This window comes from Euphorbia lathyris, chromosome 7, assembly GCF_963576675.1.
Source record: "Euphorbia lathyris chromosome 7, ddEupLath1.1, whole genome shotgun sequence".
NCBI classification, from domain to species: Eukaryota; Viridiplantae; Streptophyta; class Magnoliopsida; order Malpighiales; family Euphorbiaceae; genus Euphorbia; species Euphorbia lathyris.
Window position 1 is genome coordinate 7,407,438 of NC_088916.1, and position 6,603 is coordinate 7,414,040.

Below are 6,603 nucleotides of genomic sequence, written 5' to 3' on the forward strand. Positions count from 1 at the left end.
AGATCTTCAATTAGCCGAAATGCTGTCCAAATTCATACTTGAAGTTTTGTGAGAAAAGCAAAGCAAATTCCTTACACCAATTTCCATATTATTGTGTAAAAGTCTAGAGTGATTTTCAATCATCTAAAGTGTCTTAGCAATTATTGTTTAGGACAAACACTTTATCATTTCTAGAAGAATAGAAAGGAGAGGCTGAGTACTCGGTTATAGTACTCAGCGGTAGATATAGGAGTGAGTAGAGGTATAGAGGAAGGTACTCTTGTATACTCAGCTTCTATTATAGAAGGTTTCGTGCTCTACTTTTAAAGAGCTCAGTAGAGAATTCGAAAAGCTCGGAACGAGTTCCGGGGACTGGACGTAGGCGGAGAGGCCGAACCAGGATAAGTCTGCTGAGTAATATCTTTCTAACCCTTAAACTCCTTTACATATTGCTTGCTATAAAACTGACTAAGTAACGAGCTCATGCTGAGTTAAGTATACTAAGAAGCTGAGTTCAGGAATAGACTCTAAGTGTTATCTCCTGACTCAAGGAAAGAAACAGACTTAGTCACAAGTTGACTAAGCTTGTGTCTTCAAACTGCTTAGTCACGCTGTGTAAACCTTTCTCACAAGAAAAGAAGTCAGCCTTAAAGGACAAAAAATTTAGATAGTTCCTATCCCCCCTTGGAACTAACTTGTCACGTTATAAGGGACCAACAAGTGGTATCAGAGCTTAAAAGCTCACTGTGCAAGTTTTAACTGTTGGTCCCTTGTAAGGTTGCAAATATAGTTCCAAAGGGGGGTTAGAAACTATTTTACCCTTTTCAGAAGATTAGGGCAAATTTCTTTTTCTTAAGAAAAGATTATATGACAGCGGCGCTGATCAATCGACAAGACTCTGGCTTAGTCAACTAGTGACTAGGTCAGTTTCGTTGCTTAGGTCAGGAAATAACACTTAGAGTCTATTCCTGAACTAATTCGTTGGCAGCGGACAACTCAGCTTGACCACTTTTACTTGATCAGTTTTAGTTTGTTTTAAGCAAGCAATATAAATAAGGAGTTAAGGTTTAGAAATACTTCACTCAGCAGATTTATCCAGGTTCGGCTTCTTCTAAGCCTACGTCCTGTCCCCGGAACACTTCCGAGATTTCAAATCCTCTACTGAGCTCTTTAAAGGTAGAGCCTCAAACCTTTTACAATATCAGCAATTGAGTATGACAAGAGTACCTTCCTCTATACTTCTACTCAATCCTAATCTCTCCACTGAGTACTTAAAACCGAGTACTCAGCCTCTCCTTTCTATCTCTAGAAATGATAAGTGTTTTTGTCCTAATACAAAGATGTGCTAAGACACTTTAGATGATTTACAATCACTCTAGACTTTTACACAGATATGAAAATGTAGTGTAAGAATTTTGCTTTGCTTCTTGCTTGCAGAACTTGTAGAGATTTGGACAGCGTAATAGCTTGATCAAATTCTATGTTTTGTGAAGCTTGTGATGACACTATTTATAGAGACGTCTGGTCATTCGGTCATTTCGAATTTCGAAATAACCGTTGGAGGGAAACGGCTATGTGTCGTTGTCATCCTGACTTGCACAGAGCTCTCGGCCAATCACAATCGTGTATCTTCTGTCCTCGGTCAGCACATCAGATGGTCTCTCCTTTTATGGTAAAGTCAAATGGACAGCATACTGTGTCGTCTGAACTTTGCCAAAAGAGGAAACACTTTGTCTGGAAGTTTTCCTTTGCCAGTCTGCTGTCTTGTACGCTTTGTCGAGACTACTCAGCAGCTTCATTGTGAAGTTGTTCCCGAAGGTCTTCTAGATCCTTCCGTTTGCTGAGTTGCGTTTTTATCCAAAATGACAACGTCTTGACATACGCGGGCCGAGTGTACTGAGTTGTTTGACTTGGGCCTTGGCTTCCGTATTGGGCTTGGGCCTTCCAATCCTTATGACTTATAACATTTATACTCAACATTGAACAAACACATTAGTAGAATAAATCAAAGCATTTAAACTTAGTGTGTTTAGAATATGTATTCTAATTTATACTTAAACAATTTTGTCAAATCAAAATTATGTGAAAAGGTGTTTCAACAAACTCCCCCATTTTGATGTTGGCAAAACTATTCAGCAAGGGACTCAGTATGAGCTCCCCCATGATAGTTGACCTTATATCATTTAGCAAACTCCCCCGTAAGGGTTGCACTACTGACTTAGTTTTAATTGCAACATTTAAGAATTTAAATGAGTGAGTCTAAGGTCAGTTTTTAGGTGAAGGTCATCTATATTACATATTCTATTTACTCAGTGTTAAGTGGAAGTTTTAGATATACAGAGCGCGCTGAGCAAATTATTGTTCAATGAGTTCTTTATCAGAATGTTTCATAAGATCATAGTATGATGTCAAACATGTTATCAACATATCATTTAGTCAATAAATATTATAAGTGTTAAGCATAGCTGATATAAACGAAGATACATAATAACTCAGTACTTAATAGCATATATCATAACTCAGTATTTGAATAAGAAAAAGAAGTATGATATATTGATAGAAGTCAGCAGGTACACAACAAAAGAAATAAAATAGCACATATAGCACATATTACAAAAGTTAAGACCTAGCCTAACTATTTCTTTTTCTTGCCCTGTAACTAACTTCTCTCGTACTGACGTTGCATATGCTGAGCTCTAGCAGCTTGCGCTTTCTCCCCCGTTTTGTCAACTTCAGGGAGCTTAAACGCATCGGTTAAGACAGCGCGAGTCAGTTCTTGTGAAAGCTCTTTGAGTTTGTCAGCACTTTCATTGACCCCATCAAAAATGGCAACGCCATCAGCTGATACTTCGACTGGTATATGAAGATCAGCAGCACTGAGCATATTTACACTGAAGGCTTGTGCTTTGGCTTGCCAAATGAGAGCTTCAGTGAGACCAGCAAAGACTTGGTGGAAGGTTTTCAAGAGTGCTGAGTCATAATGATGACGCTGGATATTGTTATGACGGATGTGATTGAAGGATTGCTGTGCAAGAGATAGCAACTCATTTTGCTTCATCGCGTCAGTATCCATCTCTTGCTTGTTGAGATTAAGGAGCCGGATGGCCTCACCAATTTGCTCGACTGAGCACTGACTATAGGATACCATTTGCTCATTTGTCTTAAGTTGCTCAGTATGAAGCTGAACAAAGAGCATCTTGAGTTCTGAGGAAGTGGCGTAGTCAGTGTTCACAGCAGACAACTTCTGAACTTGCTGATGGAGTGAGTTCAGATGTTGAATTATTGACAGCTGTATCTCTGCCAACTTGGCAATTGAATCCTGCTTAGCTTTATGGGCTTGTAATGACAGGACGACATTCAGCAGATCCTTGAGTCCCTTGACTTCGTTGAGATGTAGAGTGACTTGAGAGAGCTGAGTTGCGTCAGGAATTGAAGATCCAGCAGCAGGCGAAGCGGAATGTTGAAGATCGTGGATGAGTGCTTGCACTGAGTCAAGGAGCTTTTTGCCGGACTCAGTGGTATCCCGATGTACATCAGTATGACCAGAAGAAGGTGGGGTGAAAGGAGTACCCTGGTCAGTGACTGGATGACTTGGCTCAATCTGCACGTGAGTTGGAGGTAAGTTTGATTGATCAGCAGAGAGGTTGTTGATGATGGAAGTCATAACCTGAACACTGTCTGTGCTGACGGCAGAGGGATGAGGAGTCAGCATTATGCTTGAGGAAACAGCATGGGCAGTGTTTGGTTCAACCTGACTTGTAGAAGTGGTTGAAGTGTTATGCTCGGCATGTTCCTGTTGAGAAGAAATAGAGGCTTGTTTTTCCAACGGCGTTGTAGTAGAGGAAGTTGAGGGCCGTTTGAAAAATTTTAATTGGACGGTAGAAGGATCCTTTGTTGTCTTGGAGAGGACAAGTTCAGGAATGGATGGTGGTTGCACAGGAGGGTCACTGACTATTACCTCACTGGCCTTAACCAGTTTTCGCCTTCTACGTGGTGGAGTGGTATGATGAGCAGGTTCTTTTGAGTGAGTAGGAGAAGGTTCCTGTTGCTCAGTCTGAATCTGGTCAGCTTGCTCTTCAACTTATTCAACTCCCGCAGCCAACTCAGTGTCAATCTTCACAGCTCCACCTGCTAACCCAGGGTCAGCGTCCTCAGCTTCAATTTCGCTGGCATATTCTTCAGACTCCTCAGTGTCATTCTGACCGCTGATTTCATCATCTTCTTCTTCTTCCTCAGTATTATCTCCATCAAGTTCTTCCTCAACTTGGGAGATGAAGTGGTCATCTAACTGGACCTCAGTTCCCTCAGCATCAGTACCTTGGCATTGAGTGAAGTGAGAATCACCCGGTACAATAAAATCCATCGGCATGACGTCGAGAGGGGCCAGTGTTGAAGACTTCTGCTTCTTCCGAGGGAGCTCAGCAGCTTCCTCAGTGTTAGGCTCATTTTGCCTGCTTCTCTTCTCAGCTGACTTTTCAGCTGACCTCTGCCTCTTTGCTGGAGACACAACATTAGGTGTCTCAGCAGATTTTCTCTTGCGAGAAGCTGGGGCCTTAGTTCTTCGCCCTTTCTTAGGCTCAGCTATAGTCTCCTCAGTCTGATCAGCTTGGCCAGCAGCAGCAGCAGCTTTTCCTTTCTTCAAAGGCTGCCCATATTTCAGTGCCCTCAGCGAGGCAGCTGTGATTTCGGTTCCTCTGAAAGATTCCTCACCTTCGAGGTCAATCTTGTGGTCGATGAGGATCCTGGTAATGATTGATCCCAACCTCATTGTACCCGTGCTGCGTAGGAACCCAGCAACTAGGAAGACCGGCATGTTGATGGGGGTGTACGTCAGCATGTGCCATATGAAGCACTGTTCAAAGTTCGTTGCTGAGGTCATGCAGTTTATCTTAGGGTAAATGAAGTAGCTCAGCAGGTAGTGAGCCATCTTTTGGTGCTGTCCCATTGAAGATGCTGAGATCTCGCCTGAGTGACCCTCAGGTTTGCAGAAAGTATGGACGTAGTCGGTCTTGTCCTGATCTCCAGACTTCCTCAGCCTTACTCCCTCAGTTTTAAGTTGGAGGAGATTTCCTATGTACAGAGGGTTGATGAAGATCGTCTCTCCTCTTACTTTAGTGCTTAGATAGTCAGGGGAGTCACTGGCAACCATGAGATTATGGTAAAACTCCCTTACCAGGTCAGGATACGTCTCATCTCTGACAGAGAACAACCCAGTCCATTCGTTCTTTGCAATCCATTCGGCAAACGGTTGTTCATGTTGGACGAAGTGCTCAGAAACCCATCTGGAGGGCTCAACTTTCCATTCGAGGACACTTTCGAAGACTTTGGAGTAGGTCCGTATCTTCACAGCTTTCTCTTTTCCAGAGTTTTGATCAGTTTTACCCTTGCTAGAGGTGGAAGGGTTTCGTGAAGGTTCATCGGAGCTGGACTTATTTTGGCCGGCACCGGAGACGTTGAAGGATAGCTTAGTCAATCTTCTAAGATGGAGAGAATAGAGGTATTTGAGAGAGAGAAATTTTGGGTGATTTCGTAGCCTTAAGAATTTGTTAAGCGTAAGGAGTAAAAGATGGGGAAATGCCCATAATTTATAGACGAGTTGAACGGTGTGGATCTTAACCAAATCCATGTGTCAGTTTTGCCTTGGGATCATGTACCGACAAGGATCCTGGCATTTATGACACATTACGGCGAATACGTCATCCTAGGTTATACGCGTGCTTGGAATTTATGCTAACGGATTAATCACTCAGTATTTAGAATGTCAAGCGTTTGATATTCTGAGTGGTCAGTGCATTATTTAAGGATGATTTTAAGTTCAAGTTCTAAACTAATTTACTCAGTGTGCAAGTTTACTCAGTATTGTATATTCAGTCAGTTTCAATAAGATACTCAGCAAACAATAAATCATTCAGCATGTAATTCACTCAGCATTCAATATTCATTTAGCACAGGAATTTACTGAAGAGGATTAAACATACCAATTGCTTCTCTCAGTATGCTGAACTTCTCACGAGCTAGTGGCTTCGTGAAGATATCCGCCAGCTGTTCGTCCATTGGGACAAAGGTCAGCTTGATCTCATCTTTGAGTACATGGTCTCTAATGAAGTGATGTCTGATGCTGACATGCTTCATTCGGCTGTGTTGAATTGGGTTCTTGGAAAGATCAATTGCACTTTTGTTGTCACATTTGACTTCAATTGTCTTCGTTTGAACACCATAATCTTCAAGTTGTTGCTTGATCCATAGGACTTGAGCAACACAGTGACCAGCAGCAATGTACTCAGCTTCAGTGGTAGACAATGCTACTGACGCCTGCTTTTTGCTGAACCAGGATACAAGGCAGCTTCCTAAGAAGTGGCATCCTCCAGAGGTGCTTTTACGTTCCAGCTTATCTCGTCCATAGTCAGCGTCAGTGTATCCGATGAGTGTAAAATCATGAGTATTTGGATACCACAAACCTGCGTTCACTGAGCTTTGCAAATATCTAAGGATTCTTTTTACAGCAATGTAATGAGATTCCTTAGGGTTAGATTGATATCTAGCACAGTAGCATACTGAAAACTGAATGTCCGGTCTACTGGCTGTTAAGTAAAGTAGAGAGCCTATCATACCTCGATATAAGTT